General features: G+C 37.6%; 1 protein-coding gene and 1 long non-coding RNA gene across 7 annotated transcripts in view; one reads left to right on the plus strand and one right to left on the minus strand.

Moving 5' to 3' along the window:
* LOC127507398 (NACHT, LRR and PYD domains-containing protein 12-like) overlaps positions 1 to 22,890 on the minus strand; it is a 94,659-nt gene that overhangs the window by 58,052 nt on the left and 13,717 nt on the right. The window lies entirely within an intron of this gene.
* Positions 486 to 4,196, plus strand: LOC127507400 (uncharacterized). The gene is made up of 2 exons (XR_007928340.1): positions 486 to 666; positions 3,823 to 4,196. It is a non-coding gene; the product is annotated as an uncharacterized LOC127507400 (long non-coding RNA).

The following is a 22,890-nucleotide window of genomic DNA, read 5'->3' on the forward strand; positions in this document are numbered from 1 at the left end:
ATCCTCGGTAAGTTTGCAGCGCGATATTAACATTCCTGCTTCCTCTGCGCCGTGTACTTCTCTGCACAGGGCCCGAGAACCCAGAACGCGTTCATCCCAGCCCTCGTTCACTCCGGCGCTGTCACACCAGGGACCTTGGGTTCTTCAGCAACGGAAGGCGCGAGCCAGGCCTCGGACCAGGACCTCTCCCCCTCCGCTGCCCCCGGTCTTCGAGGTCTCGACGAGGAACCGCTTCTCCCCTCTTCGCGAGGCAGAACGAGACGCCGTGGTCATCGGAGACTCCATCGTCCGTCACGGCGCTGAGAGCATCGGAGCTGTTGTTCTGCACGTGGGGGTGAACGACACCAGGCTGCGGCAGACGGAGGTGCTGAAGCAGGACTTCAGGAGCCTGATCGAGACGGTACGAGCCACATCGCCCGTGACGAGGATCATCGTGTCCGGACCACTTCCGACGTACCGACGTGGACATGAAAGGTTCAGTAGATTATTGTTTTAAATGAATGGTTAATGTCTTGGTGTACTGAACAGAAGCTGCTCTTTATAAATAATTGGAATCTTTTCTGGGAGCGACCTAGGCTCTTCCGTGCTGATGGCCTGCACCCCAGCAAAATCGGAGCTGATCTTCTGTCGGAGAACATCTCCAAGACGCTTCGCACCGTATGACTAGTAAGTCAAACCTCAAATCACAGTCTGTGTTCTGCCCACTTAATTGGTAGAAATGTGAGTGTAGTACAGTCTATAGAAACTGTGTCTATTCCCCGAATAGTGAGGTTCAACTATAAAAATAAAGGATCTAGAAAAAATCTGATCGTGATCAAACCAGAAATTCGCAAAATTACCGAACAAAAACAATTTCTAAAGCTAGGGCTACTAAACATTAGATCGCTGACACCTAAGGCGGTTATTATAAATGAAATGATCACAGATAATAGTCTTGATGTAATTTGCCTTACTGAAACATGGCTTAAACCAAATGATTATTTCGGTCTTAATGAGTCCTGTCCACCTGGCTACTGTTATAAAAACAAGTCCCGTCCGGTTGGCCGTGGCGGTGGTGTTGCAACTATCTATAGAGAGATTCTTAACGTTACCCAGAAAACAAACTACATGTTTAATTCATTTGAAGTTCTCGTGCTAAACGTTACACTCTCAGATATAAGTAAAAAGTCGCTACTATCTCTTGCTTTGGCTACCGTTTATAGACCTCCAGGGCCTTATGTTGATTTCCTAAAAGAGTTTGCAGACTTTCTCTCAGACCTATTGGTCAACGTTGATAAAGCGCTGATTGTTGGAGATTTAACATTCATGTAGATAATACAAATGATGCGTTAGGGGCTGCGTTTACAGATTTACTAAACTCGTTTGGGGTCAAACAGAACGTCACTGGACCCACTCACCGTCTTAATCATACACTAGATTTAATTATATCACATGGAATCAGTCCTACCGATATAGAAATTATACCACAAAGTGATGATATCACTGATCATTACCTTGTAACATGCGTACTGCATACTGCGGATATTTGTCAAATTGCGCCACGATATCGACTAGGTAGAACAATTCTTCCGACAACTACAGATAAATTCACAAATAAACTGCCTGATCTGTCTCACCTGCTCACTGTACCCAAACACACAAATGATCTCGAGAAAATGACTAGCAGTATGTGCACCACTTTCACTAGTACATTAGATACTGTTGCACCGATGAGATTAAAAAAGGTTAGAGAGAAAAATACTGTACCATGGTACAACAGTATTACTCACGCTATCAAAAGAGAAACTCATAATCAAGAACACAAATGGAGACAAACTCGTTTAGAGGTCTTCAGGAATCGCGTGGAAAGACAGCTCGTCCCGTTATAGAAAGACTCTAAAAGCAGCCAGGGCCGAGCATCTCCGCAAACTCATAGAAAATAACCAAACAATCCAAGGTTCTTGTTTAGTACAGTGGCTAGATTAACAAATAAACAGACATCACCAGAACAAAACATTTCATTACAGTTTAGTAGCGATGACTTTATGAATTTCTTTACTGAAAAAATCGAAAGCATCAGAAATACAGTTGTAAATGTACAACCCTTGACAGAGTTTTATGATTCAGCTCAATTATCGTCCCTCAAGAACAGTTTGCAGTGCTTTACAACTATAGGACAGGAAGAGCTAAATAAACTTATCACAGCGTCTAAACCAACAACATGTTTATTAGATCCAATTACCCACTAAACTACTGAAAGAACTGTTACCTGTAGCAGAGAGCCTCTTCTACAATATTATTAACTCGTCTTTATCTCTAGGTCATGTTCCAAGACCGTCAAGTAGCAGTTATTAAGCCTCTCATTAAGAAACCACAATTAGATCCAAATGTATTGGCAAATTACAGACCCATTTCAAATCTTCCATTTATATCGAAAATATTAGAAAAAGTGGTGTCGGTCCAATTGTGCTCCTTCCTGCAAAAAAATGCTATCTATGCAAAAATTTCAGGGTCAGGATTGCAGGTCCTCATCATAGCACAGAAACTGCGCTCGTTAAAATTACAAATGACTTACTTCTAGCTTCTGACCAAGGCTGTATCTCAATACTAGTGTTACTTGATCTCAGTGCTGCGTTCGACACTATAGATCATAAAATACTCCTAGATCGACTACAGAATTACACTGGTATCAGGGACAGGCATTACAGTGGTTTTAGGTCGTATCTATCAGACCGTCACAATTTTGTTTATTTAAACGGGGAAAAATCTAAGATAACAATAGTAAATTATGGAGTGCCTCAAGGATCTGTGTTAGGCCCTCTGCTATTTTCAATATACATGCTGCCACTTGGTAATATTATAAGAAGACATGGAATTAGTTTCCACTGCTATGCCGATGATTACTCAGTTATATATTTCAACACAACCAGATGAAAACTCTAAATTATCCATCTGACAGAGTGTGTTAAAGAAGTAAAACATTGGATGACCAGTAATTTTCTTCTATTAAATTCAGATAAGACTGAAGTATTACTTATTGGGCCAAAAACCTGTACACAGAATCTCTCAGACTACAATCTGCATTTAGAAGGATGTACTGTTACTCCATCCTCGACAGTTAAAGACCTGGGTGTTATATTAGACAGCAACTTGTCCTTTGAAAATCATATTTCATATGTTACAAAAACAGCCTTCTTCCACCTCAGAAACATTGCTAAGCTACGGATATTGTTATCTGTTTCTGATGCAGAAAAGTTTAGTTCATGCTTTCATGACATCTCGACTAGATTACTGTAATGCATTACTAGCTGGTTGCCCTGCTACCTCAATAAACAAGCTACAATTAGTACAAAATGCAGCTGCTAGAGTTCTTACAGGTCAAGAAAATATGATCATATAACACCAATTTTATCATCTCTACACTGGTTACCTATTAAGTTCCGTATCGATTATAAAGTACTGCTAATGACCTATAAGGCTCTAAATGGTTTAGCTCCTGTGTACTTAACCGATCTTTGTCGCCCTACCAATCCTTCACGCTCTTTAAGATCACAAAACTCTGGACTTCTGGTTGTACCTAGGATAGCTAAGTCCTCTAAGGAGGAGAAGCGGTTTTCACATTTGGCTCCTAAACTCTGGAATAGCCTTCCTGATAATGTTCGGGGGCTACAGATTCGCTTCTCCCAGTTTAAATTAGAGATTTAAAGACACATCTCTTCAGCCAGCATTCACATAATCATCTCATATTCAGATCAATGCACATGACTATCTTTGCTTAATGTTATGAATCAGCAGCTATGCTAATTATTCTCCATTTGCTTTTCTGTTTTACCTCGGGACTAGAGAGTACATCAGTTTCAGTTTGGATCCAGCCTCTTAAGAAGACCTCAGATGACTAAAACTTTGGAAGAGACGGCGCCAACTCCTGCGATGACTTCAGAAGATGCAACATCTGGATCAACACGCACATTCACATTCTATAAATCCTAATTATTGTTAATATGTAATTCATTTTTCCAGGAGCTCTTTGCTTCTACCTCCAATTACATTGCTAACAGTGATTGTATGTTAATCGCCTAAATTATTACATTATTAGCTAACTGCAGTCTCCAAATTGTAATGTTGATATGCTTTCTCTGTAAAGCTGCTTTGAAACGATATGTATCGTGAAAAGCGCTATACAAATAAATGTGAATTGAATTGAATTGAAAATTGAATTAGTTGTGGCTTGGACAATTAATGATCATAATATAGGAAGTATACAACAAAATAATAACCCCCCTATTGATACTGCAACTCCTAAAAATATTCCTGATTTAAAAACCATGCTCCTAATGCTCCAAATTTTAAATCTAACCAATCCCATACTTTTTCATCTCTTCTAACATTTTTTGCAACTTTTGCTCTTAAACTTTTTATTTTAAGCATAGCTTTGCTAAACTTTCCTTCTGGTGCAGTATTATTTGGTATAAAAGTGCAGCACTGATCTCCAAACATAACACATACTTTGTCTACTAATAGTCAATTAAGAGCTTGTCTATTTTGCCATGTTATTTTACTTGTTTCATGGAATTGTTCTCCTAACGCAGTTAAAGCATCATCAGTTTAATTGATAAATCTTTGCTGATTATAATAAATATAATTAATCCATTCTGTGTTTTTATTTTGTGAAATCCATATAAATATTGATTCAAATCCTGATAAAACTTCATTTCTTTATATTTTTCAGGTATTCCTCTAGGTTGACCAGTTAGATCTATTGTCACCTTAGGGTCTGGTTCATAAGCTCTTTTGGTTCTATTTTGTTTATTATAATCTATTTTATACCATTTTAGGATTTCTATTTTTCCTTCTCTTAATTTAATATTTGCATTTACATCCCAATATCTACACCAATCTCCCCAATGTGGTTCTACTAAAACGATTCTGATGTACAGAATTACCTATAAACCCTAAACACTTAGCTGAGCAATGAGGTCTCATAGAGGCACCTGCATGACAAAAGTTTCTATTAAATACAGCACATTTTTGATAATCATGTGGATTTGGAACTACTATTACCTTATTTAAAGGTGATTTAGAGCATAACAAACAATTATCCATTCCTTGCTCTATTACTGTAAATGTTGCCCATCTATACCATTCGTTGTTTTGTGCTATTTCCCAGAAAATTCTTTAATTCTATTATCTTCAATTTGTTCATCTTTAACATTTCTATGTTGTTTTGATATTTTTTGCTCATTAACCAATTCCTGTTCTATTTGGGTTATTATTGAGCTGTTGTTAGGACTATTTGAGAGCTGAAAAGTCAATAACTGGGAAATCTGAGTGGTGTTGATACCCGTAGCTTGAGCTTGAGCTTGTATCGTCAGATGCAATAAGCACATGATGATCATCAGGTGCATTAGTGGACGTATTGCTCTCATTTTGTTGGTTTTCTCTGCTGTGCTCAGCTCCCTGCTCATCTTGCTCTGAGTTTTCAGCATTCTCCATCCTTTCATTCTGTGTCTCTGGTCTTTCTGTATCACCTGTTTCACTTTGTTCTTCTTTTCTTTCCTTCCTTTCTTTGGGAACTCTTGTGCAGTGATTTAGATGATACCAGGCAGTTTTTCCTTCCACTTGAACTGCTGTTGGAGTTGCTGTCACAACTGTATAAGGTCCCTCTCTCCTAGGTTCATTCCACTTTCTTCTGAAGACCCTCAGATATACTTGATCCCCTGGAACAACTGGACAAGATGCCTCTGTCTCTTCACTAGGCTGCTTTCTCGTTTCTTGTAGATATATAGCTTTATGTATGGCAGTTAGTTTCTTCATGTAAGATCTTAATTCCATTTGTAATTGTTCTAACGGAGGTCCTTTATAAGGACCTCTGCAATATGGCATGGGTCGACCCGTAAGCATTTCATGCGGTGTTAGATGTGTAATCCTGCTAGTTTGCATGCGATAATTCATCAGTGCCATTGGCAAGGCATCACCCCAATGGAGTTTAGTACTTTCTTCAATTCTTTGTAATTATGGCCTATTGATGTTGATATTCCGTTCCTTTTATTGTTTTTGGTACAAACTTCACATGTGGACAAACAATTATTTACCATTGCATATGAATATGGAGACCAGTATTCCTGCTGCTTAATTTTCCTTAGACTATCACTTCCCCCCTTGCGCAGTGGTGAACACCACTCGCATCTTGAATAAAAATATTTAAAAATGCAATTGGCGCAACAATTTGTCCTTCATGTGATCATCAATTACCTTATGCCTCTTTTTTTTTTTTTTGACCTCTCTTTGATGCTTCATAGAGAGTTTGTAAGGGTCAGCTTGTTGTTGAAATAATTTCATCTCAGTGATGTTTTAGTTCTATTTCCTTTTTATGAGCTTGACACATGACGAACTGCTAATCGTTTTGATAGCATCATATCAGACATTAATTGACCTATTTTTTCAGCACACTGACTGAGAATACCATCACTCAATATTTGACACTTTCTTTTTCTTACTGCTTTAAGTGAATTGCATACACCATGAGCTTATGCTATTGTAAAAATATTTCCTATTTGTCTTTTGCTAAGTGGACACCCAGTTGTTAGAGCTTATCGAGCAGGCTGTGCACAATGTTAGAATATTATAGTTTAAATTATTTATGCGTCATCTTACCTCTGAATATCCTGTATGATCTTTTATTCAGTCTTTAAAACTAGAACTATTTACATAATAAATAACTTTGTTTCAGAGATTGGAGTATATTCAAGATCTGGTCGTAATTTATTAAATGGCAGTAAATTGTATGCACAATATTGTGTTCACCTTTAAAATGTAAAAGAATCAATTCAGTTGGTTTACATGTATTACATCATTAAATAGTAACATCGTAGTATGTTACCATTAAAACTTCTTAGAATTGCACTGCTGCCACCTGTGAATGAGACCTTAAATATTTCTGTTAGTGACAACATGTGGTAAATCATCTGCTTGTCTGCTCATTGTCCTTCTTGATGTACCTGTGGGATGTTCATGTGGGCTGAGTGCTGTCCTGGCCCTGTTTGGGGCTCTCTGCTTTTACTATCAACCAATACACAATATGGATTTTTATCCTCTAATTTGCATTTTTATAATTTCTGAATTATTTGTTTTGAGTTGTATTATCACTACATAATTTCTTAAGCATTTGTTAAACACTCAACCCACTTTGATTCAGTTAATACAATATTTTGTACTTCTGATAAAGAATCAGCTCCTTCATGATATGCTGAAAAGAAAGTTAGATGTGGGGTGAACAGAGCAAGCTTGCTTGATCTGCTTTCCCATGTTATACGCTGCGCAAGTGTGGCATTGCTTTTTTCTTTACTTTTCTTTTCTATTTTTTGCCACAACAATATCCAGGAGCTGACCAGGATACTTGACCCACTTCATCCATGGTCTTATTTTTTTCTTTAATGGGCATAATTTGCCCTGTGGGCCCACATATTAAAACTTTATACACAGCTGTTTTGGCAAAGTAATTGATTTGCCTCATTGTCTCTTCAGACACCTTTTCTCACTCATTCATACCATCATTCACAATCTTGCACACCCCCCAATGGCCATCATTCATCTTTTTGTTTCTGCCACAGTAGATCATGATCTAAATAGGGAACATACACTTTTAGCAGTGGAATTCCAACATCTCTGTATTTTTTAAAAAGAAAAAAAACTACAGGACATAGACACTGAAGCATTCCCCATGCAACAATGTCTAAACTTTCTCTAATTACTTCTAATAACTCTTTTAGAATGATCTGCCTAGGCATACTGCAATTGAGACAGCCAAATGTAATTTCTCAAATCCATTTTATCATTTTCCTAATATAGATTTTATCTTTCTTTCTTGTTGTTGCTCATGAGCTACTTTAAGAATAAGATTAGAGATCTCTGCATCTTCTTGGATCCATGGACAATAACATTTCTATCTCATTACCCCAGTGATGACAACAGTATGATTTCATAATAATGTTTGGAGTTCTTATTAATATTCTAATAAATTACTTGTAAACAAAATGGAATGACCAGTAAACTTTTTTTTTTTTTTTCCCTAAATCAAATTGTGCTCTTTCCCTTCAATTATAATTTTAATGTAACAATTATGTTTTTAATATAATAGCCCTCCCTATACCAAATCCAGCCTCAGTTTGTGAGTCAAACACTCAGTGCTGTCTTTCAATGAAGTTCCTCTCTCTCTTTTTACACAAGCTGGATTGGTTTCTACTATAAAAGCAGACAGAGAGTGTTAGTTTAGCACAGAATACAAAGAACTGCTATAAGACCAGTGACTTCTCAAGATGAATTAAGTTAATATATATACTTAACAAAATTTGAAACGGTCTCTAGTGATCGTGTGAAGATGCCACACCTGTGCCCGTAAGGGAAGCGTTGTCAGAAGTCCTTCAGTTCAGACCATCAGTCTGTTGAAGCTGCTTGGCTGTTGGTCTATATGCGTCTTCAGCCTGTGAAGTCACTCAAAGGCATGGTGGTTTGGAGTGGAATGTAAGTTCTGCTGTTTCTTTGCCTCTTCTCCTGTTTGGCTGTGGATTAATCTTGCCACAGTTTTGCATCTCAGGATAGCCTCTTTGTCCTCAGGAAAAGTCTCCAGTGAACATTTCACCTTTTCCTAAATTAAATCAGTCTTTCTCATGAATCATGAATCAAATTGAACTTTTGTAAATTCTAATCTATATAATGTCTGAGCAATCAGCTCTTTTTCTAAATTCACTAAATCTTTTATATCAAAAATCTCACTGGTTGAAAACAGCAGTTCCCTCATTCTGGGGTTTAGTGAAGCAAGTTCTTCATTTCAGGAAAAAGCAAAGCTAATTCTTCTTTGCAGTATGCAAAAATCTATCAGTAATAATCTATCTTTGATTATCTAAGTATACTAAAATTCAACAATTTTTCCTATTATATTATAATTATAATCTAATATAGTGGATAAAATTTTCCTAGCCATCATCAAGGAATTCCTTTCATTTTAATCAACAAATCTCATTTACTAAGATAGCTGTAAAATGTCTATGATTATTGCAACATTTCTTATACCTTGGTCATCCAATCTTGTTCTCATTCAGCACAAGTTATTTTAGTTAACACAAACCTAAATTTCTGCAATGGAATCATTTTTCATACTGTCCTCCTGGAATAATGAGATACAAATTTTTAACATCTGCAGATATATGACATAATATTTTAAGCATGTGCAAACTTATTATTTATTCATTTAGTTATTCAGTTATTTATTTATTAAATAAATATACATATATTATTATTTTATTTATTTTACTATACTATTCTTTTAAGCTAATATCTTGCAATATTTTCCTTTTTTCCTGCAATTCTCACAATTTTATATATAACTTTCTTTGTGAAATTGTTAATGCTAACCAATAAGTCTTTTTCTAATCTTTATTTATTTATTTAGTTCTTGGTGCAACTACACAAATTATTTATTTTATTAATAGTTTATTTTGCAAACCTAGTATCTTAACTAATTCTTGCTCACATTCACAACACTCACCACAGTCATCACATTCAAAAATTAAGTCCTTAATTAAGAAATGGGTCAACCTTTTTCTTTCACACTTGTCCCTATAGGGCTTAAAATCTTTTGTCCCCACAGGGCTCATACACTCATTTCTTTATTTTATCTATTTTTCTATGGACTGTAACTATTTTTCTTCTCATAGACTCTTTTCATTAACCAAGTATCAACTGTCACAATCCAGAGGAAAGGAGCTTATTTATAGATATTGGTATGCACACCTTCCACACACACACATAGGCCTGTCACACAGACACTAACACAGACTCCTAACTCTACACTCCCTGACACAAACTCCTGATTCTACATGCCATAAATAATACCATATATAAAAAACCATTATCTATCCATTCAGACCTCTGCTGATCAACAACAAAGCGGTATCATAGATAATCCTAGTCTCAACCATGCAGTCCTCTGTCGTCACAGAGCGGTATCTTGAGCTGGACAAGTCTACTACCCTTTGATCTTTCACAAAGTAATATAATAGTTAATGCATGCACACGTTTTTCCATCCGTGTGCATGCATTAACACAGATCCACTGATATCTTTATCAGTAATTCCTTTACCCAGGCCTGACACACTACATGCAAGTATTCTAGAATCAAAGATTATTTTCCTTTTAGTTCTTTGAATTTGGTGAAGCTTTCAGTAACTCACCACACTGAGCATCTCTGATGACCAACACATTTAAATTTAAATATTTAGTATTTAAATAAGCATAAAACTGCTCACCTGTGGCCACTTTTTTCCTATGTTGGTCAATCAGCGATGCCCCACTCTGTGGTTTTCCTCAGCTGGTAGTTTCTTATTTTTGTAAAACAAAACACTTCTCAAAATCTTTGATTCAGAATACACACTTTATTACAAAGTGGAGCTGTTATGTCTGCAGAGGCAACAACTGTTCTTCCTTGCTTTCGGCTCATATTTATACCATGCGACATGATCCGAGGCCAAGTTATTTTGACCATATTTTTCTCTTTCTTCTAGCCTAAAATAGAATTTTCCATACTCATACACACATTCTTTATGATTAAAATTTCTGTATACACAGCAAACCTTCTTCAGAACCAGGCCTTATGCTACCATGTTCTCAGCACATGAAGGCCTACTTCTGACACACATATGATTTTAATTGTAAAGTAAAACACATCATATTATGCTATATTATGCTCACAGTACATGGTGCCCGGCCCCCCTCGGTGCCCTCAGGGGGCCATTCTGCCAACCCTGCCACCTTGCATGCTTCAGGGCGCAGCGGCTCTCAGCGAACGCATATCTCAGTGTCCACCCGGCACTGGCGCTGGGATGTTCGCTCCCCCCGGTTGCTCCCTGCCGGGTTGCCGCCAGGGCACCGGGCTGGTCACCCATCTAACACCAGAGGTCAGTCTCGAGAGACTAATTCCCTTAGTAGATTCATTGGCAGCGTGGAAACTTCTGTCAAACGTATCTCAATGGGTCCTGCGCACAGTAGAATTTGGGTACAGAATTCAGTTCGGGTTGCGACCGCCTAGGTTCAACTGGGTTTGTTCACCGAGGTGAGCCCGAGCAGGCTCTGGTTACGGAACAGGAAGTACAGACTCTCTTGTGAAAAGAAGCCATAGAAAAGGTTCCTTCTCCCAGCAGGGAGTCGGAGTTTTACAGCCGGTACTTCATAGTTCCAAAGAAGGATGGAGGGTTGCGTCCCATTCTAGATCTGCGCCTATTAAATCGCTCTGTCAAGAAGCTCAAGTTCAGAATGCTAACTTCTGTTGAGCGTCTGGGTTACAGCTAAACGCAAAGAAGTGTGCTTTTCTTCAGCTCAGAGAACTCTTTTCTAGGCATAGTTTGGGATTCAGTTGTCAATGCAAGCACGTCTGTCGCCAGCTCTCATAGAGGCCATTCTCACAGCCGTAAACAAGCTGAAGCTAGGCCAGTCCACTCACTGTGAAACAGTTTCAGAGACTGTTAGGTCTGATGGCAGCTGTGTCCAACGTGATACCTTTTGGCCTGCTGTACATGAGACCTTTGCAGTGGTGGCTCAAATCCAAGGGGTTTTCCCCGAGGGGAAATCTGTTTCGCATGATCAAGGTCATGCGGCGATGCCTTCGTGCTTGTGTCATGTGGAAAAAACCCTGGTTTCTTTCCCAAGGCCCGGTGTTGGGGGCTCCTTGTCGTCACTTAACGCTAATGATGGATGCATCTCTCACCGGTTGGGGGGCGATCATGAGTGGTCGCTCGGCTCAGGGTCTGTGGAGGGGTCATTATCTTTCCTGGCACATAAACCAGCTGGAGATGTTGGCTGTGTTCCTGGCACTCAAACACTTCCTCCCGGATCTCAGGGCCATCATGTGTTGGTCCGCACAGACAACACAGTGGTGGTCTCCTACATAAACCATCAGGGGGGTCTGCGGTCGCGCCCCTTATGCAAGTTGGCACACCAGATCCTCCTGTGGGCCCAAGGGAAGCTGCTGTCAGTCAGGGCAGTGTACATCCCAGGGCGTCTGAATCAGGAAGCAGACATCCTGTCGAGGCAGGGGCCGAGGCCCGGGGAGTGGAGACTCCACCCGAGGTGGTGGAGCTCCTTTGGGAGCGCTTCAGGAAAGCGGATGTGGACTTGTTTGCACATTCCAGAGCATTCCAGTTTGCACATTCCAGAGCTCCCTCCACGAGGAGGCTGTATTCCTTGAAACGGAATGTTTTCTCTTCGTGGTGTAGAGAACGTAACTTTGATCCTGTTAACTGCCCAGTTGGTACAGTTCTGGAGTTTCTTCAAGAAAAGTTTTCTTCTGGTTTATCTCCTTCGACGCTAAAGGTCTACGTGGCGGCCATTGCGGCTTACCACGTTCCTTTAGAGGGTGCTTCTCTTGGCAGACACCCTTGGGTTACTCGCTTCCTCCGTGGTACTCTGAGGCTGAGGCCTGTGGCACGTCAGAGAGTTCCGACTTGGGACTTGGCCATAGTGTTGGAGGGCCGGTCTACTGCTCCTTTCGAGCCTATTGAAGAGGTTCATGTAAAATTCCTCACTCTAAAGACTCTTTTCCTCTTCGCTATCTCGTCATTAAAGAGAATTGGTGGCCTACAAGCCCTTTCAGTCTCTCCCTCTTGCTTGGACTTCGCGCCAGGCATGGTCAAAGCCTTCCTCTTTCCTCGGGAAGGTTATGTCCCTAAGGTCCCCACTAATGTGCCGGGTCCTATTATGTTGCAGGCCTTTTGCCCTCCTCCATTTCTGGATCCAGACCAGGAGAAACTTAATTTGCTGTGCCCTGTTAGGGCTTTGGATGCTTACGTCCACAGAGCTGCCCTGTGGCGTAAAACGGATCCGTTGTTCGTCTGTTTCGGGGCCCCACGTAAGGGGCACCCCGCATCTAAGCAAACCTTGAGCAAGTGGGTAGTTGAGGCTATCTCACTTGCGTATGAGTCTGCCGGTCATCCTTCTCCACGTAAGGTCCGTGCTCACTCTACATGGAGTATGGCGGCCTTCTCGGCCTTATTGTCTGGAGTGTCCCTCCAAGAAGTTTGTGATGCGGCAGGGTGGTCCTCGCTGCACACTTTTGTTAGGTTTTATAACCTAAATGTGGCCTCGACCTCGGGGTCAAGAGTGCTGGTGTCTTAGTGTGCGCTGAACAGTTTCACACAGACAGGCACTCAGTCTTATGGCGGCGTGGGTATCTCGTTCCCAAAGCGCTTGACGCAGCGTGAGTTCCCTTGAAAGGGAACGTCTCAGGTTACGTATGTAACCATGGTTCCCTGAGAGGGAACGAGGCGCTGCGTCACGTTGCCATACTCCCTGCATGCCTGTGATCGACTTACTTCGAGTTTTCAGAAGCTAACTCTATTTGGTTCGGGTGTGCTTTATAGTTTCCTGGTCATGACGTCACCCGCCTATGATGTTCCGTCACGCCATTGGACAGATTTCACATGTGACGCATTCACGCAGAGGCGTTCCCAAAGTGTTTGACGCAGCGTCTCGTTCCCTCTCAGGGAACCATGGTTACATACATAACCTGAGACGTTTTCTCTTGATCATTTCAATCACGTTGAATGGAAATAATGCATTGATCTAGCTCATTTGTATGATGAATTGACAGTATTGTTTTATATAATTAATGTACATAAATGTTTCACTTTTGTTGACCCCAATAAAACATTTTATTTTTTTAGTTTCAAGTTGCCAGACATGATAAATATATATCTGTCCATTTAATAGGAATAGACGATTTTAAAATGTCTATAAAGACTTATTTTCTATTGTGGTATGAATAATAAAACATTTAAACTGTAAGCATAAGTTATTCATGTCATCTTTATTTATATAGTGCTTTATACAATACAGATTAAGATTATTTTTCTTACCCCAAATGGCAGATAATTTAGCTTGTTTTAAGCAAAAACTCACTTAATTTTGACAACCCCCCAGGAAATAAGGCATAATATCTCATGTTATTTTACTTATTTAGTAAATGCATCTTGATTTAAGAATTTATAGATATTTGGACTGACAACAAGACAAAAATAGTGAGTAAGAAAAACATTTTTTTCTCCCCAGTGTAGACAGTCTCTTGGATTGGATCTCAAAAGAATTTATGATGCTAACTGCAAATTCTTAACTATAAGCCATTGCAAATAAAAGAATAAAAGCTGTGCCCACTAGAGGGAGCCACAGGACAAGAAATCTTTCAAGCCAGATGTTTTTTCTGTTAATAATTTCTATCACATTGAATGGAAATAAATGCATTGATCTAGTGCTTATAGATTATTAAATGTTTAACTTTTGTAGACCCCAATAAAACATATTTTTCAAAGATTTATTTTTCATATTGCTGTCCATTTAAAAGGAATAATTTTACACAATATACTTTTATCTTTATATAGATAATAAAATTTCAATAAAGAGACTTATTTACTATTGTGGTATGAATAATAAAACCAACATTTAAACTGCAAGCACAAGTCAAGTCACCTTTATTTATAAAGTACTTTATACAATACAGATTGTTTTAAAACAGCTTTACAGTCATAACAGGAAAATGATTCAATGATGCAAACAGTTCATTTCAGTTGTACAGCAGCTCTAAAAGAAAATAGTGTCACCACCAAAAATACTCAAATTAAACTGTACAAAACATAAACATGCTGAGAGCAGCAAAATGAGACATTACCAGCGTTTGGCTTGACTAGCAACAGCCCTTGGCTGTCAATGGCCCGACTAGCCCCCCTCCCCCCAAACACCAGGGGCACATTCAAGCTCAAACCGGTGCGCAACGTTTTGCTACGTTTTCCGGGTTGAACGACATGTTTCCTGGAAACGGTGTGCAACGGGTTTGAGATACGTTTTCTCTTGTTTGGTGGGCGTGTCAGAAATGTCAGCCCAATCAGCTGCAAGATGTATATAAACCACGCGGTATTAAAGATACAGCACGCACAATGGGTATTAATGTAAGATAAAAATACTATACTTATATATTTTGCTGTTGTATTGTGAAGTGACACTTTCATAAACTTTTCTATACTCGTCTAATTATAAAATGGTAAATATTACAATATCATAGCACAACAACAGTGATCAGTAATAATGATAAGCCTAATACTCACAATAAAAATAATATAGATCAATACAGTCTCGGAGGTAAGAAATGGATTATCCTTCACCTGAAATGTTTGTCTTTTCATGCTGAAATGCAAGGCAAATGTTGTATCACAATAATTAGAAGTTTCCACAAATCCCTTCACTCGATTGGGATGTTCTCTTTTATTCTGGACAGCAAGGGCAGTGACTGTAACATCGAACGTATTTTGCAGTATTAAACACGTATTTATACCGATTTCATCAGGCTCTGAAAATTCTTCAAAAAGAACACAAAGAATGGCCTTCTCAGCTGCCATAGTTGCAACTCTTGCGTCATCAGAACAGGGTGTTCAACGCACCACCGTTTCCGTTTAAAAGATGTTTTGCAACGTTTTGTCGGGGCTGTACGGTGGCGCATTGCTGCCACATACATATTATTTTTTCCACTCAATTATGTCGTTTAAACGACATCTTTTCTCGTTCAAACGACATATTGTGTCCTTCAAACGACATCTTTTCTCGTAAAAACCAACATATCTCATTAAAACCACATATTTTGTACATGACGTGTACGAAAAATACCTTTATCTGATCTGTAATAGAGCTTCTATAGCCTAGATCAGTTTATTAGTTCAATTCACATTTATTGTATAGCGCTTTTCACTGCAGTTTTAAAGCAGCTTTATAGGAAATGCATGTCAACATTACAATTTGGAGTAATCTGTTATTGTGCAAGTTATGTAATTTCAGAAATGTAGCCTATAGCTACATATGTAGGCCTAGTTAACTAACATATTATTTAAACAATGGTAGAAACAATGAGCGATGTCCAGAAAAATGAAGACTATATTAAACGCTGTAGCCTACTAATAAAGCATACTACACAGAAAAATTTGTTTGTGCAGAATTTGATCTTTTAATAGCCTATCACTTAGTAGGCTACATTAAGCGATGTTAAGCTTTTTATAATGGTTTTCTATAAGAGAAAAAACACTTAACGTAGGTCAATTAAACGAATTTGGTAAATGGTTTAAATGATTAATAGTTTATTAAATGGTTTATTAGCATGATGTTTACTAAGCTTGGTCTTTTATGTCACTGTCTTAAGCTATACATTACACAAGCATTAAGCTATAAACATGTAGCCTATAGGCTATTTCCACAGCAAATCCTTATGGTATTCAATACAAAACAAGACTGAAAAATGTTATAAAAAATATAAAATAATCATAAACAAATTATAGTGGCATTCATTACAAACAATATTTATTCAAAAGCCTAAACAAATTTATTTAATCGAAACTGTTGGGCTCTCATTCGGCACAAATCCAATTGTTTCTATTAGCACTTGGACGTTAAAATATATTTACGCCTATTATGTTGTTAAACAATGCTTTCATGTCCCAAAACAGCATCCTTTACATGCGCAAAAACATGTTTGGAACAGGGTTGATTATTTCAATAGGGGGGCTCAGCCCCAAATGAGGGATTTAAAAAATATAGGCTATAGCCTGATAGGCCTTTTTAATAAATGTTTGTGCATGAACAATACATAGGCCTATATCAAGTCAATCCCTATTGAATTAATTTCTAATCATTCTAAATAACCTGCTAATATTCATGAATATTCTTTAAGAATATCAACAAACTTTAGGGATATTTTAGGCTGTATTTGTCTAGATTGGCAATATGTGGCTAACATTTAGGCTACTTTTTAATATTTTTTCCAATAAATGTAATCTTTTAAACATTATTATTATTTTTTTTAACTCTGCATTTGTGCAGTAAAATTAACTTGAATGAATATTATAACAAAATGTAGCAATTTTAGGCTGTTTTTTTTTTTTTTTGTCTTAAAATATAGGTTAGCTAATGAATGGCAATATAATTTATGTTTATTTTATAATTATATTTTGTATAGAACAATTTAAAGGATTTGTTGTGGAAATAGCCTATACATGGAAATAGCCTAAAATACATGTTTAGCATATTTTTGCTAAACTTCGTTTTTACCGGCAGGCCTGGCTCCAGGTTGGCATAGGGGCATTTTAATCCCATGGGGGGCACCAACGTAGGCTATTTTAGTTCCCCTCGCACTACAAATCTTTTCAATTTAATGGTATTCAGAAAAACAGAACAAGAATGAAAAATATAATATATAAACGTCAAGCCAAAACGAATTAATTTAAAGCTAAACTGAAATAGAAACCCATTTGGCATAAATCCAAATGTTTTCATATGCAATATGTATTTGGATGCTAAATAGCCTATAGCAAATTTATTTTTTATAGCAATAGTTTATTATTTAAACGCTCTGATTATACGCAGACTATTTAAAATGAGCAGTGTAACTTTTTCTATATTTGGTTGACTGTATTTCACTTTGACAATAAACAGGCTGCGATGTCAAGTAGCCTAGCTAAAACTGAGCTTTGTGTGTGCGTGAGGCGCCGGAGCGTTCACTTGAATTTCTTATAAAAGCGGAAACAACTTAAAATACTCAGACATTTATGGTCATAAGAGTAACACCATTCGAATCTGTGAAGGTATAACTATTATTTTTGTACACTCACAATAACATTGCTTGAAAAATAAAGACAAGCAATTCCTTTCCGTAAACTTGTTTCTCAAAATGAGTCGAAACTCATCATAGTTGGTCTACATGTCGCAGTTTTTTTTTTTTTTTTTCATTTTCTTAATATGTTAATTATTTAAATTTAAAATATTTCGTGTATGCCTAGCTATATAGGAATAAGCTATTAATTCCTTTTATCTTGTTTTTTCTCCGTTCACATAAGCGCTGCATGTGATACAATGAATTCTCATGTTTTGTTGTTTCTTGTGCATATAGCTTAAGGCTAAAACTGTAACGAAGCGAGACTTAGGCAGGGATCCATTTGCAAGCTTTATTATAAGAGGACATGGTCGTACAGGCAGGGTCAAACGGGAACAAACAGGAACAGGAAGGGACAGGCAGAATCGTAGTCAGGATACAGGCAATGGTCAGGACAGGCAGATATCACTCACAAAACAGAATACCAGGCAAGGATCAAAGGAAGGCAGCAACGGGTCGATCACGGGTAACAGGCAGTAACGGGAACTGACAGGCAGACAGAATAATAAACGCTCAGAAATGCAACAACAGTTAACAAGACTTCACAATGAGGTGGTGTGTGTGTAAGTCTTTTATAGTCCAGGTAATGATCTACAGGTGTGTGTGGCAATTGGTGTGGAGTGTGCATGTGATTGGCAGGGAGGATTATGGGAAATGGAGTCCAGGAACTGACAGGAACAGACGGTGATCGTGACAAAAACTAAACCCCTGGGATTTTTTTTTCTTCACTCTAATTTCGTTTAGCCTAATGCTAATTTAACATAATCTTGTCGGTTAATGAAAGGATTGCATCGGTTGAAGGTCAGGGGGGAAAAAAAGGAAATTATATTGAAAATATCATTTTCAACTAATATTTATATTTTCTTATATTTCAAGCTTATTTCGATTAGCATAAATATTTTAATAGTTTTGTTTTTTTAGTTAACTATAGGCTAATAACCTTGCCTAGGCAAAACATCCACAGAACTGCAGTACAGTCATTTTTCCAGCTGTTTAAGCCACGAATATTTACAAATATTCACAAATTATTAATGCCGTCTGAGACACAATCTCTGACGGGAGTCTCAGACTCATCGAGGCCAATAAACCTACAGCTGCAAACATAATTTACATTAGGCTACTTTTAAGAATAATGACACAAATGTTGGAAAAGTAATGTAGACCTTTTATGAGGTATTGTCTCCACTTTCATTTATCAGTTTTATTTTGATAAATAAGTCTATGACAATATAGCATTATTGTTGTAGCCTATCCGTAGCGCCAGGCCTGTTTACCGCTAGTCTATTTTAGCTACATTATTTTTGAATGTAGGCCTATAATAAAATGCGACTGAAACACCAATGAAAATTAGGCCTATCTGAGATTTTTTTTTTTCCTCTCAAAAACTTAATTCTGACTTGGTGCATGTGACAATCAGTTGCGAGTTATTTTCCAGAAAATAAGGAATGCTAAATGACAAAATTGTGCTTTATTAGGCTATTAGAAACTGCATATACGCCAATAAAACAATAATATTGTGTTCATTACTCCATGGGCACTGCCACCGATGCCAGGCATCGAAAAGTATTTTACACTATATTTGCTTCTGCTTTTCGAGTGCGGAAGTGTGATAAAGGCACTGATCTAGGCTATATAAATTCTCTATTATAGATCAGATAAAGGTATTTTTCGTACACGTCACGTACAAAATATGTGGTTTTAATGAGATAATATGTTGTTTTAACGACAAAAGATGTCGTTTTAACGACATAAATATGTCGTTTTTACAAGAAAAGATGTAGTTTGAATGACATATGTCGTTTTTACAAGAAAAGATGTCGTTTTAACGACATAATTGAGTGGAAAAAATAATATGTAAGTGGCAACAATGCGCCACCTTATGTTTTTGTTTCATGGCTGGTAAAAAATAGTTTTGGCCGGTAAATTTTTAAGTCACCGGCCATTGACAGGCGTGGCAAAAAGTTAGCACACAAGAGTTTAATCTAAGATGCATAGCACATCTTCCACAAAGGCAGCTCTCTCCGTAGGCTAAAGATTTGCCAATCATCGTCAAAGAGCTGTTTGCACTAGCCACAGACTGCAGAGTTTATAAAATATATTTTGTATATTTATACTGTGCAGTATTATATAAACAAATGTGCTGCAACTGGCTTGGCATACACTAACATGTGACAATATAAACTCAACTGTCCTTTTTTCTTTATGAAGTCAGCTACTATTGCTTATTGTAATGTATGCTGATGAAAAAAGGATTAGTTAAAAACACAAACTGCCACTATGCTTCTTCTATCTGAAATTTACCTCAGTTAAGGTCTCTTTGGATCTTGCACATTCCATCTGGCCGCCGCCATGGCTCAAAGGCAAGATTAAATCAACGGATGCTGCAAGAATCTATTTCACTATCTGCTGCACTGTTATTCCTTCAGCTCCTGTTGAGAAAAAAGGTGCAAAAAACATCTCCAACCTCCCGACTAATAAGCTCCTGAGTCCTGATTGAAAGTTCTTCTGTAATGTAGATCAATTAAGGGAAAAACAGGTATATCAATGATTTAAATATCATTTTAATGATCAGAATCAGATCACATTATCCTTCAGAAATCATTCTAATATGCTGATTTGGTGCTCATGTAACATTTTCTGACTTATTTCAATGCTGAAAAACGGTTGTGCTTAACATTTTTGTGGAGATACTTTTTTCAGGATTCTTTGATGAATAGAAAGTTCAATGAACAGCATTTATTTGCATTTATTAAATTAAGTTTATAAAAGCATTCACTAAAAAATAAATCTATTTGTTATGTCTTCTTTTAGCGTTGACTGTAACAATTAGCCTACACTGTTTTGAACATTGAATATAATCATAAATGTTTCTTGAGCAGCAAATCATCATATCAGAATGATATCTGAAGGATCATGTGACACTGAAGACTGGAGTAATGATGCTGAAAATTCAGCTTTGATCACAGGAATAAATTACATTTTACTATAGAATGTAATAACATTTTACAATATTACTGTTTTTACAGTATTTTTGATTAAATGCAGTCTTGGTGAGCAGAAAAGACTAGTATCATTAGTTAGCATTAGTTGACATGAATTAAGAATGAACTGCACTTCTACATCATTAATCTTTTTTTAATGTTAATTTCAACATTTACAAATACATTATTAAAATCGAATGTTGTAATTGTTAACAGTAAAAATTAAAGCAGTTAAAATTCGTCAATTACATATCATTACAATCCTCTGGATCGTCTGCGTGTTAGCATGCCCTCTGCTGACATAAGAGTTAGCTAACATTACGATTCAATACCAATCTAATAATAAGCAATAACTCCAAACCTTAAGTACACAATATAATTAATTCATTAATAGAACAGTTTGACCACACTGTGTGACTACCTTGTGAAGTTTTTGAGGTAGGATACAGAGTGTGGCTGCCTCCTCTAAACTTCAGAGGAAAAAAAAATCGTGCGCTCGTTTCCACGGATACGGAGGCTCTTCGTAACTATTATGTAAGCGATCTTTCACAATCTCATTAATAATGCTGCTTTCCAGGCAGGTTTTTGAGCCCGTAAGTCACAACTTCAAATCACGACTCACGACATTGTAGCGTTTCAGGCAAGTCAAGCCAAACTGCCTGAGTATAAACAAACCAGCATGGTGGACCGTACGGGGCTTATGCTCCAAGAGAAGCTGTTATACTTTTTATTTTAAGTTATTTTACGTTATTTTACCGTACACTTGCATAAACACTGCATCCATAGGGGCTGCCATTGTTATTCCGCGGGCTATGTGACGTCAGAACCCGTAACTGGGAGTACATCGATCTAGTATGAGTTCACGGGTGGGAAGTCACGGGTGTGACTGCTGTTCCAGTGCACTTTCACGGGTAGAAGGTTGGAAAAACACGGGTTACGAGTTGCCTGGAACGCGGCATAAGTACAATAAAATGAAGGTGCGCATCACCACATTAATAGTCATGAGAAGGGTTACAAACAGTTAAGACAGGCAGTGTCAACGTGACACAACACCTTTGTTTTATTTGATTTATTCATGATATAGTGACCCAAGCACTACGCTGAACTTACCTCATCAGTCATCATAAGCCAAAGACATTGACGGAAGAGTACCGCACATGGAAGAGCCACTTCTGCAGGAAACCCAATAGATAGATTTGGAGTGTAGGCTAATTGTTACGGAACTCAGACTCAGAGACGGAATAATAAGGTGAACAACTCAACGATGTTTTTAGCCTACACACAGGAACGACATGAAGACACAATGGTGAACAGATGCTCGAGAAAATCGCTGGAGAGGGAATGCATAGGCCTACTTGAGTTGTTTCCTATACATGCATGCTTATTCTGTCTTCTACTGCCTGTTTATTTTGTTGTAAAAAAAAAAATTATAATATATTTTTTGTTTTATCAGTATCTTTTTTAATATATATATTGAAATACATCTACACACCACAAGTTGTCGTGTATGTTTATTACAATTTCAAACAGTAGAACTGTCACAAAAGGAACAGATCTATAAGAACCACTTCTTTTCTTGTTTATATATATATATATATATTACAGTCCTTGAAAAAAAAATACAGTGCTATTTATTGTGATTACGTTTGAAAAAGGTGTCACGTGTCTTGAGTGTGTCTGATTATAAGGCAGAGCCTAATGAATGCACTGAACTTTGAAAAACACTGCAGCATGGGCGAGCTCAGCACCCCTAAAACTTGGAGTAAGAAATGTTGTTATTCTAAAATTTTTACAAGGTTAAATTTTTTTTTTTCTTTTACAAGGTTAAATAATGTCCAAAACATACTCCGTAGTTTGTGGTTTAAAATGTATGTGTTAAGGATGAAAATGAAAACATCCCCCTTAGCAAATGGTGTCATTCTCTTCTCTTCTTCTACTTCTCCTCTGTACCTGCACCGCTCAGCACGACCGTCATCCAGTGCGAAACACACGCAGAGTGAGAACCCGTTATGTAGTGTTAAGCAAGCTAAAATAACAGATAATGCAAACCAGCTGTTGTTGTATCAAATTACTTATCTAGGCAATGGTCCCCTGCTTTTATTTATTTTTTATTTATTTATTTCAAACCCACAATGGAGAATACAGCTTCTCTTGTGAAAGGAATTTGTCATTTAAAAAAGTTTCTAAGCCCAATAATAA

Source organism: Ctenopharyngodon idella, chromosome 24 (assembly GCF_019924925.1).
Source record: "Ctenopharyngodon idella isolate HZGC_01 chromosome 24, HZGC01, whole genome shotgun sequence".
Taxonomy (NCBI): domain Eukaryota; kingdom Metazoa; phylum Chordata; class Actinopteri; order Cypriniformes; family Xenocyprididae; genus Ctenopharyngodon; species Ctenopharyngodon idella.